Raw genomic sequence first — 11,608 nt, forward strand, 5'->3', positions numbered from 1 at the left:
ATCTGTTTTGCATGTATAAAACTGGCATCCAAGCATGTCATTTAGTACTTAAGTGCACAGCGCTAACATTTTCATACGGACTATGAAAATATATAAAAATTTAATTGCAAGGAGGGAAACCTATATTGGCTTCGGTTAGCTGACCACCAATTGTTCACCACAAATGTCAGAGCTGTGCCGAGGGGGAGCCTCCTGTGCCCCAACTTTCCATTCTCTAAGAGGAAATCATCACCTTGCACTTCTCTGCCCAGAGAAGCATCGTTCTGATCAGATGTAACTTTTAAAACCACAAAAGTTGGTTTTAAAAGATGCCCTTGAATCATCTTGTTCTTTTAGCCCCACAAGTGAGTCACTGAGACCTGAGCTAATGTTTTTATTTATTTATTCATTTATTTTCAGGTGAGGGCCCAGAATTGAGAATACAAGCAGGAACGTGGAAATATACCAACCACGTGACTCCTGTGGGCATCTGCTCTAGCCTCTGAGTGTGGGCTCAAAAATCACTGGATGCTTAATTACACATCTAAACTTAGTGCCTGAATTTGCATGTGTAAGTAATCAGGGAAATATTTGCTTAGAAATGTGTTCCATTTCCTCAGTTTTCTCCAAATTAAATTATTGAGCAGCAGGTCAGATTCTGAAGTACTGTTTAACCATGTATTCTAGAGCCCACCACTTTCGCCTGGGACCCTGTCAGACCTCATGACCCAACTAGGTTAAACATAGTGAGACCTCTTTTTGGGGAGATTGACAGTGGCAGTCAAGGACATGGGCCAGAGTAGGTCAGGTGACTTAAGATGCAAGGCCCTTTTCCCTCACTCTTCACTCGACAGAACCCAGATCTCATTCATACTGATTTTCTCACTCTTTTTTTTAGTGACCGTAGTAAGGGCACTTGGTAGGCACACAGAAGGGGCATTCTGAAGGACCAGGGATAGAACCCGGCATAGTACTGTGTGTCTCCATTCATTTATCCATAATTCAAATACTTTCAAATACCTACGATATCCCATATTGTAAATACAGAGGCAAAAAGCATAGTTCTTGCTTTTAAGACAGTAACAGTCTAGAGGGATATCTCACACAGATAATCACAATACATTATAATTGGTACTATTATTATAGATCAGGCAGATTGATATATTGGCTACACTTCCTCCCTTCCCTGTAGTATTACTGTTATATATCCATACTTTTCATGGCTTCCTATGGGTGGAGTGTACTTTCCTGGCATTGGTTCTGGGTTTGTCCACATGCCTTGCGTTGGTCAATGGGGCACAAGCAGTGGGCTTGAGTTCTAGAGTTTACTTATCACCATGAGAAAGATAAGTGCTCTGGTGAACTCATACTCCTCAGAATGAGACATGGAGCAGGGGCTGTCTTAGACAATCTGCAGATGGAGGAGAGAGAAAATAAATGTTTATTATGGTACCCCACTGAGATTCTGCAGCTGGTTATGTGCGCAGCAAGAACTGACTGATCCACTAGGTCCAATGCAGGCAAGTCTGTGAGGGGCTCCTAATACAGGAGGAGGCTCCTGAGAGATGGTGATGAGTAAGCCAAAACCTGAAGAATAAGTGGTGTGTGTGTGTGTAAATGGGAGGTGGTGTTGGTGGTGGGAGATAGAAAGAAGGGTAGGCAGAAGGAATGGAGGCTGGTTCTCTGAACTGCAGGTAGTATGTCATGGCTGGAGTGAGTGGAAGAACCAACCACCTTGCATGAGGCCGGCATCCTGAAGAGAGGGGAAGCCCACATTAAGCAGTCTGCTTGATGGTGTTCTCACTGGACACTGACAGCTGCCCTGTCACTAAGGATTTCTTTAAAGAGGTTTCTTATAGAGAAAGCTACTCATGGGAAAGTTTCACGTCATTTTGATCTGCATTCATTTTCTATTATCCATTTTGAGTAAGGGTCAAATTGACAAGAGTCTTATTGAACACTAAGGTCCAATGTGTATAATACATGTTATCCTGGTATACAGTATACGTAAGGTTGTTCTCTGTCACGTACAGTATTCTACTTGTATTTTTGGGTAACACCTTTTATTTATTAGATGGCTTATCTTAAAGACCTAGCATTGTTGTTTTCAGAATATATATTCCAGAATCATAAAATTATCAAATTAGTAGAAACTTTAAGTTTTCTAATGTGATATTCTATAAGGTCACCAGAGAGATGAAGTGAAGAGCTAGAGATCACACAGCAAATTCTCAGCAGAGCAAAAATGGGCAAGGCTTTTTTTTTTTTTTTTTTTTTTTTTTTTTTTTTTTTTTTTACAGAGACAGAGAGAGAGTCAGAGAGAGGGATAGATAGGGATAGACAGACAGGAACAGAAAGAGATGAGAAGCATCAATCATTAGTTTTTCGTTGCGGCTCCTTAGTTGTTTATTGATTGCTTTCTCATATGTGCCTTGACCGTGGGGCTACAGCAGACCGAGTAACCCCTTGCTCAAACCAGTGACCTTGGGTCCAAAGCTGGTGAGCTTTGCTCAAACCAGAACAGCCCGGCTCAAGCTGGCGAGCTTGCGGTCTCGAACCTGGGTCCTCTGCATCCCAGTCCGATGCTCTATCCACTGCGCCACCGCCTGGTCAGGCGGGCAAGGCTTTTTAATCTGTTGTTTACTTTCCTTTTCTTCCTTCCTTTCCTCCCTCCTTCCCTCCTTCCCTCCCCCCTCTCTCCCTCCCTCCCTCTCTCCCTTCTTCCCTCCTTTCCTCCTTCCTCCCCTCCCTCCTTCCTTCCCTTCCTTCCTTCCATCCTTCCTTCTTCTCTCCATCTCTAGATTACCCTGTTCCCCTCCCCATGTCTCCTCAGTTTCCTCAGCTGATTCTGGCCTATTGGTTTGGGGTAACCTCATACTAATCACCCTGGCATGGGCTACAAGAGCAGGACTGGGGGATCACTTTCCCCATGTTTGTGGCTATTTGTGCTTTGGGAAAAGTGGAGAGAGTTAAACAAATTTCTGTTGCTCTTTATTTTTTACCATGCTGAGCTTTATCTAGGATGTGTTTTTGCTTATCTTCATGCTAGAAATCCCATTTCCCTCCCTACTTGATCAGAACCACGATCAAGCCAGCCCAAACACCTGTCTATAAAGGAAAGCACCACGCACTGAAGGCCAAGTTTCACACACACACAATTCTGTCTCTTCCCTCTATTATACACTAAACCTAGATTCTAAATATTATTAAAGGTTTTCTCTCTTTTCCTTTGTTAAAAGTATTTGCTAATACAATATTCTATATTAATTTGAAAAGATAAGGATTTTGTGTTTCAATGACCTAATTTATTTCTTTGAACAAAGAATAATGCATTTGCTTTCTCAGGATTTGGTGCTTTCTTTGAATAATGTAATGTTAGAGAAGCATTATAGACTTAACAGAATTAGATCACCTCACATATGTTTTCTCTACTCATCTAAAACCCACATCATATGAAATGGTAATAATAAGAGCCATTTCCACTTGTAATGCATACTGAAAATTGACTTGGTCATAACTCACAAGCACATCATTAACACATAGTTAAGAGTGTAAATGCCTTTTCTCTTTTTCCTTTTTTTTTTTTTTTTTTGGTTTAGAACAATTTTAACTAAATGTGGTGTATACTTTTCTGAAATTTGACTAACATCTTGACTACATACTCCTTCAATAATATCTATAAACTCAAAATTCAAAAGGTTCTTTTTCTTCTAACAAGTACAAAATTGTCAAGAATGACCTTAAAAGCTCAATGACTTAACTACTATATATTATTGAGTCAGTAATTAAAAGGAGAAACCAGTCAGTCATGTGCCAAGGAGTTTCACCCGTGAAAATGTCCCAGAGTTAGAAGCTATGCAGGTCATATAACTGGGAAGTTAAAATTAACAACCAGAAAAATAACTGGCTTTGCCTTTAGCATTTCTCTTGGATAAAACTTGGCTTTGGGGCAGTTTATAATCTGGGTTCTAGCCGCAATTAGACATGTGACCTTGGGCAAATCACATAAGCCTCTGTGGTCTCAGACTCCTCATTTGTGAAATTAGAAGGTTGAACCAAGTTAGCTTAAAATTTCTGCCTATTTCTATGTCTAGCACTTAAAGTTATTATTCCAAGAGCAGTTAGTTGTCATTCATTCTCCAAATCCACTTAGATGAGAACCAGGGAGAAGGAGGTCAAAATTGTAGCAAGTAACACCCAGGTTGAATTTAAAGAAACTTGTTATAGAAAGACCTATTAACTATGAATCCAAATTTTATAGTTAATATATCATAGCTGCTCTTTTAGGTTATTAAGAATGAATTGATAATATAACGTCTTATTTGGTTACATCTATTTCTCTCAGAGCCTAGCGTCTTACAAAGGGATAAACCCTTCTAGAAACAAGAGCGGGTATTACACAAGTAACTTTTGCTTAGTACTTCCTTAGAACTCTTTGGTTACTAGTAACTACCACCAACTTACGTGAATTTCAGTAACACTTTTTGTTTTAAGGAGACAGAGATAACTCATGGAACCCAAGAACAGGAATGCAACTGGACCTCGGGAAAGGTTTGCAGCCAGGAAGAGAGAAGTTGTGAGGAGCCTTGTTGGGGTCCTCTTTCTATCTCTTGTTGATACTCCTTTCTATTAATAATTATTGCCTACCTTCTCTTTCCCCTCTGCAGAATTTGCAGCCTCAGAGAGAAGGTTTTCCCTTTCCCAATCACCACTTAACACATACACCCTGTTTCAGAAGATAAAAGTTTACTTTGTCTTTATATATTAATTAGAAAATTTTCAGTCTAAAGTCCAAATTCCTAAAGAAAGAATCTGATTGCTCTGATAGGCTCAGTATGGTCAAGCTTTCATCACTGCTCCAATCCACTGCAGCCGAGGGGATAGAGTCATATGTTAGACTGGGCTGTGGAGAGGGGACTCTGAAATGCACAACTCTAAGGGCTACTTTTCACATTGAATTGTATGTGACTGATGTCCAGTGGTGTTATGCTGTGGGAGGTTCTTACTGATAGCCAAAAGGCATTTACTATGCACAATGCACTGTAGTTGCTAGAAAATCAGCCTCCTTCTCAGTACAACTCCCTCTCACTTAGCAGACCTTAGTAAGTGTCCTCTGCTCAAGGGCTAGAAGTTCCTCCAATGTGTCAGACCTATGGCACCTGTCTGATTCTTCATAGTGCTGTGTCCTTGCGCCTGAGATGAGCATCTGGTGAGAGCTGAGACAGTAGAGCTACCGTGTTCCCTCTCTGAAAGCCACCACAATGCCATGATGGCTCTTAAAACTTCTATGGGACCATTCCTTCATCTTCCTCACGTAGAAGCAAGGATTCCAAGTGTGTGATTTCCTTTGGTGCTACATTCTAGAATTCAGCATTTTCTTGGCTTCCCCTGAACAATCAGCCGGAAACTCAACCTGCACTGAGAAGAGACAGTCCTCCCAGTAACACCAAGCCATGTGTTTCTCCTCCAGAACACGCAGGCCCATTGGACGTGAACCAGTATTACACATTTTTTAATTTATTTTCTTTGATTCAGAACTTCTTTATGCAGATTTATGAGCACTAGACATGGAGATCGATTTAATTCTCCCTAATTCTGCCTTATTTAACTTGGCCATTCCTGGGATGGAGCTTTTGCTCAAGTGGCTACACTTACAATATCAAACCTTTGAAAAGCTGAGAGCTGCTTTGTTTGGTGCTTGGCATCTAGTGCATGTAAAATAGCCTGGATCTGATATTTCCTTTCCTTTAAGTAAGAACACATCTCTTGAAAAGGTTTGGTATGGTCTTGCCAAAGAAGGAAGCAGGAAACTCAAGCCAGCCTGGAGTTTCATGAGCTATGGAAAACTGGCTAAATTCACCATGAAAATAATTTGGAAACATGAAGTGAGTACAGAGCAGCTTCTTCCTAACCCAGTTCATTCCAGCCTCTGCAAATACTATGCATTAATGTATATTTGCTGAAAAAGGTAATTTACGTTGAAATCTTATTAATTCATATGAACCTAGTTCAGAATCATGATCATCTGAACAAGCGTTAGGAAGCGTTTCCCTCTGACTTATCTTCGAAAAATAATGTTGGTAATAGAATTAATGATACAAATAATAGACTAGACTCTTCTTAAGTGATTAACAATTTAATTTGCATATAATGCATACATTTTAAATGGTCCCATGTTTTTATTAAACCAAGTCTAAAGTGTTAAAACATCAACTACATTGGAAACATCCTGTAATCAAGACTTGCATCGCTTCAGCAGTCCCACATTTTAGTGTGAATTAGTGAGGCTCATTCCGGTACTTCCAAACTCCTGGGAGTTTCTAAATGCGCACCACTCACAGGCCTTTGCAAAGGTCACAGTTGTTTGTTTAAATTAAGTTTATCAGTTGGATTCTAGTTTTGTTCAGTTACCCCACATTTTCCCCCTCTTCAAGCGTTCTTTTCTTTTCCTAGAATATTATACGTGGGTTTATTTTTTGTTTATTTGATAACTTGAATTTTGAAAGTCTCATACACAGACATTAATAAATGTGATGAGGAAAAGATTTTATTTTATATACCATGACAGCATTAATTACCTTGAGAATGCCTCTGTGCCAAGAAGGCTGAGCTCGATGCCAGTGATTCAAAGATCAAAGAGACACAGTAAGTCCCAAGAAGAAAGACAAATAAAATAACAATAACATATAGAATATTGCAATGATGAAAGGTTTATAATACTATGGGAGTATGAAGATGGGAATAATTAACTGGGAAAGTTGAGGAAAGTTCACTGAAGAAGTAACAGATGGGCAGTGTCTTCAAGGTTGTGTAGGAGTTCTCTAGGGAGATAAGTGCAGAAAGTTACTTCCAACAAGGGGCATGGGAACTCTGACATATCAGAGATCATGCCATTGATGAGACTTGGAGCAGAGGTTCCTGGTAGGAGATGAGGCCTTGGACAGGATGGGCTGTCTGTAGAGGACCTTCTATGCCATGATAAGTAAGTTGGGTTTTATCCTATGGCCACTGGTTTGTAGGTTTGTTTGTTTGTTTAAGGAACATGTTTCTTTTTCAATGAAATCTTTCAGCCAAGATCCAAAATACAAGAGATAGAGGAGGAGCAGCTCCTTTGAATTGGAGGGAAGGAGATTGGGGTTCAGTAGGCTTAGCTCTTAGGAGCTCCCCACAAAAGACTATCTAAAAGCCAAGCTGCAAGACAAAGTGGGAGGGAGACATCTATGCACAGAAGTGATCCAACACTGGGCACATGTCTGAAAGGCCAATGTGGCCACTCTGTTGGGACCATAGAGAAACAGGAAGCAGAGGGACTCATTTGGGGCCTATATGCACATGTGCAACGGTAGGACCAGAAGAGAGCAGCTCAGGGTGGGAATGGACGATATTTTTAAGGTAGGACTGTGGGAGGAAGCAAAGGATGCATTGAAGGTGATTCTGAAGTTTCCTCCAGCTTCTGATGGGGCGAGCATTAATACTGGAGCTTCCAGATCCATTTGACAAGAATGGCTCCTTTTGATTTTAGAATGAGTGGTTTCACTCTGATTGAGAACCCTGTAGTCAAGTTTGGAATGTGTCAGATTCTCTTGAAGAAGGAAAATGTCATGATTAGAGACTAATTTTTAAGATCTTTTGTGTTTTTGGATATGAAAAGATTTTTCCAGAGGCAAATTGCATACTGAATAGGAACTAATGATGGTTTGAACTACTCCCACTACCCCCACCGCCCTCTCTCCTTCCTCGTGTTTAAGCAGTAGTGAGTGGGAGACAAAACTCTAATCATGTCTGCAAATGGCCTCTCTCTGCTGCACATATTACTTGAGGAGTATGTAAAAGATGCAGATCACCATTTAAAAAAGAGCCCTGAGAAACGTCAAAATATGGTTTATTATGTGGAAGACTTGTTGGCAGTTTGACTTTTAAAGCATCCAAAATAAAGTTCTTTGATGGAAAACATTTACTTAATTTTCATCAGTGAACTCCTGGAACTCACATTTACAAGGAAGTAAGACTATTTTATTTCCAGAAACAAATGCTGTGATTGCCCTTGTCTCCCGTTTCTTGTGACGTGTACCCTCTGAGTTAGACCAAGTAATAAAGTAGCATAAAGCAGCTTTGTTTTTTCCTTCCCTTGGAGGAAGCAATTTTGTGACTATAAAGAGGATATTCTAGCACTAAGGAATTAACTGCATAGGTTCTGTTCACCCTTGGCTAGCTGGCCAGAATGCATGCCAACACTAGGGTATCCTAGCGTGAACAAGAATGCTATTTTGGTCTGTTGTAAAGAACTGTGGAAAGCAGAATTTGGACTCTTTTATCACATCCGTCAGCAACCACAAAACAAATGTTATTGCAGAATGAGGACTGTGGATGTACAAATACTAAAAATGAAATGAAATGAAGATTATAGAGACATTTTTCTAGTTTAATGAGTACCAAAGCTTTGCCTGTGCTTTTTCTTTTTTGGAACCCAAATGCTTCTACACAGCTTTGGATGTTTGCAGAGTTTGATGAGGGCCAGGTGTAGAGGAGGAACTGATGAATTCCACTGCTTCTCTCTCCAAACCATGATGGGAGAGGGAGGACAAAACAGCCCATTATGTGTGATAGCAAACAACCTTTCTTAAAATGAAATAAAGATTGACTACCCGGAAGAAGTTACCTAGAGAATTTAATAATCTCAAGATAATTAGATTCCTTTTTTGAGAGTTTCTCTGGAGAATATTGCCCCTTTCAAAGAAACGATTATAAGAGCTTTTAGTGGGGGCAATCAAGTCCCCAGAGAGAGAAAGGATCCCAAAGTGACCGAAGTGGCCAGCTGACGCTGTTCCCCTGACCAAGTATACCCTGTGTGCACACTTAATCTTTGGGTCTTCCTCTGGAATTTAAGTAGAAAATTTTGACAACAGAGTGGGGATGCAGGAGGGAAAGGGGGGTGGATGGGGGAGGTGGAGGAGGGGAAGGGAGGATAGATGGTGATGGAGGGAGACTTGACTTGGGGTGGTGAACACACAATGCAGTATAGAGATGATGTATTATAGAACTGTACACCTGAAACCTGCATAAGTTTATTAGCCAATGTCACCCCAATAAGTTCAATAAAATTTTTTAAAAAAAATCTCTAGGGTTCTCTTGTTCATGGAATTAAATGTTTGTAAGATTCTGTGATTTATAATAGACATTAAATGTTACCTCCCTTTCACAGAACTATTAGCTTTAATGAGTTAACCACTTTGCTTCCCTTAAATAAACAAATGGTAAAGAGTATTGGACTGAATTTCCTCAGTACTAACATATTTCCCCATCTGCCTGAAATTTCATAATTAGAGATTCATTCCTTTAGGTTAAAAATTTCCTCTCTCCTTTAAATTTTAGATTTTTCTGTGACCAAAATCACATCAAATCCCTCATGTGAACTTGTTTAATTTAAAACAATTAGAAAGCTCTATACAAGAGTGTAAGGATGTAGAGCAGTGGTAGTCAACCTGGTCCCTACCGCTCACTAGTGGGCGTTCCAGCTTTCATGGTGGGCAGTAGCAGAGCAACCAAAGTATAAATAAAAAGATAGATTTAACTATAGTAAGTTGTTTTATAAAGGTTTATTCTGCCAAATTTAGCAAAAATCTGACATAAAGTACTTGGTAAGTAATTATTATTATATGCTTTAACTTGCTGTAACTCTGCTTTATAAATTTTATAAAGTAAAGTTACTTCCCTACTTTATAAATCACCATTACTGTGGAACCGGTGGACGGTTAGAAAATTTTACTGCTAACAGAGATACAAAAGTGGGCTGTAGGTATAAAAAGGTTGACTACCCCTGCTGTAGAGCAACAACGACTCCTGTGCAATGTGGTTGGAGTGTAGGTGCTAGAGCCACTTTCTAAAAACAGTTTGGGAATATCTATTGCTGGCTAAGATGGGGCAATAGGGATTGAAATCATCTGCCTGCTTGAAAAAGGAAAAACCTTAAAAAAGACCATAAATTAAATGAAATAATGATTTTCAGGACACTGAAATCAGACAGTGAAGGACAGTGAATGAATTTTGTGAAGGACACAAACATTGAGCCCATAACAACATAATGATGAAATACTGCTACATTCAGTGCTTGCATTGCAATGTTGTTTTCTGTTCATATTTGCATCAAACAGAGGACAATGACATGCCACACTGTTTGAATGAAGGTTTTGCAAGGGAGAAAAAAGGGGTGGGGTGAGGGCATTGAGTTAACACACCCCCATGATGACATAGGCGTGCCTAAGCAGTACTGACTTCTATTCCTGTAGGAAATGAGCAAATATCTTTGTTTATACCAGCTTGTAGTCAATGAAGAGGAAATGCATAGTGGAAATGTTTCTGTTTCTGATTCACAATACAGTTTTATTTGATTCCCAGGAAATGCAGGTTTTCAAACATACCACAAATGTAGCCTCTTCTTTGAGCATTTAAGGCAACTTTATATGGTCATCAAGTGATAGATCAGCAAAACTGGCATCTGAGGATTGCTCACCAGCAGAACTTATTATTGTTCTTAAATTTGAGGTTTGTTCATCGTGAGCTAGAAAATTCTTTTTATAGTATACTTATACTAATAAGTACTCTCTACAATCGCTTGCCAAGGTCAAAATCTAGAACTGGAACTAAGCCTGTTTTTAAACCATTTTGGTCATTTCATGTCCCCAAAACAATATCATCAGGTGTAACAATTTGCTATTGTTACTAAATAATTTAACAAATGCGTGCTTTTGTACTTTTGTTTGTACTGACTTTAAAATTTGTTTTGGTTTTATGGTTGACTAAAACCTGTCAGGATAGAGACTCTAACTAGTTTTATATGTATTAAACAATATCATAACAAAACAATGCTGAGAATCTATAGGCCTTCTCTTTCTTTATCAATGTCTGTGTCTTATGTTTGAGAACTATTTGATTAGTCAAATGAAGCAGCACAAATTGCTTTTTCTGCTACTGTTCAGAGTAAAAATTATTTCAACATAACCTACATTTGTTCCCAGGCCTCTTTAAACTGTGACTAAATATCCTTTCATGTACAAAATACAAACACACACTCCTAAAGTCCAAGCCTCTTTCTCTCTCGGCCTGGTTATCCTTTCTCTTTCTGGGTGCCTCTCCTCTTGTAAGCTCTGGTGTGCCAGGAGGCATGCCGGCACATCCATGCCTCGTCTGCAGCCCTCCACGCACAACCACATGGTTTTCAGAGTACTGACCACATGGTTTTGTGAGCACAGGCCTGTTTTTCAAACACTTAAAGCACAGTTAAGACCAGGTCCTAGAGTTTCACTGAAAGCCCGGGATAGTCCAAGAATGACAGAGGCCAGCAGAGTTAATATCACAAGGGGTGGCACTTAGATTTCACAGGCTTATCCTCCCAACCTCTGAATTCCCACCTCCATCTCCCTGTCTCATGACCAGAAACTCAGACCTTGCCAAGCATCTCCAGGCCTCTCTCTTTCTGGCTCTGAGTAACTGACAGGGGAAACATCCATTTCCTTCTGGGAAAACTCCCACTGCTACCCAGACCGTAGGCTCTGACCTCCAAATTCTGGGCTGGCCAGCCTCTAACAACATTGTGCAGGCTATTCCAATCACACAAGTCCTGTCATTATTA

General features: G+C 39.9%; 1 long non-coding RNA gene across 2 annotated transcripts in view; it reads left to right on the forward strand.

Moving 5' to 3' along the window:
* LOC136328634 (uncharacterized) overlaps nt 1-506 on the forward strand; it is a 39,857-nt gene extending 39,351 nt beyond the window's left edge. For both annotated transcript variants that reach the window (XR_010730081.1, XR_010730082.1), the window contains exon 4: nt 400-506. This is a non-coding gene — a long non-coding RNA (uncharacterized lncRNA). The remainder of the gene's footprint in view (nt 1-399) is intronic.
* The last annotated feature ends 11,102 nt before the right edge of the window (nt 507-11,608 follow it).

Source organism: Saccopteryx bilineata, chromosome 3, assembly GCF_036850765.1.
Source record: "Saccopteryx bilineata isolate mSacBil1 chromosome 3, mSacBil1_pri_phased_curated, whole genome shotgun sequence".
Taxonomy (NCBI): domain Eukaryota; kingdom Metazoa; phylum Chordata; class Mammalia; order Chiroptera; family Emballonuridae; genus Saccopteryx; species Saccopteryx bilineata.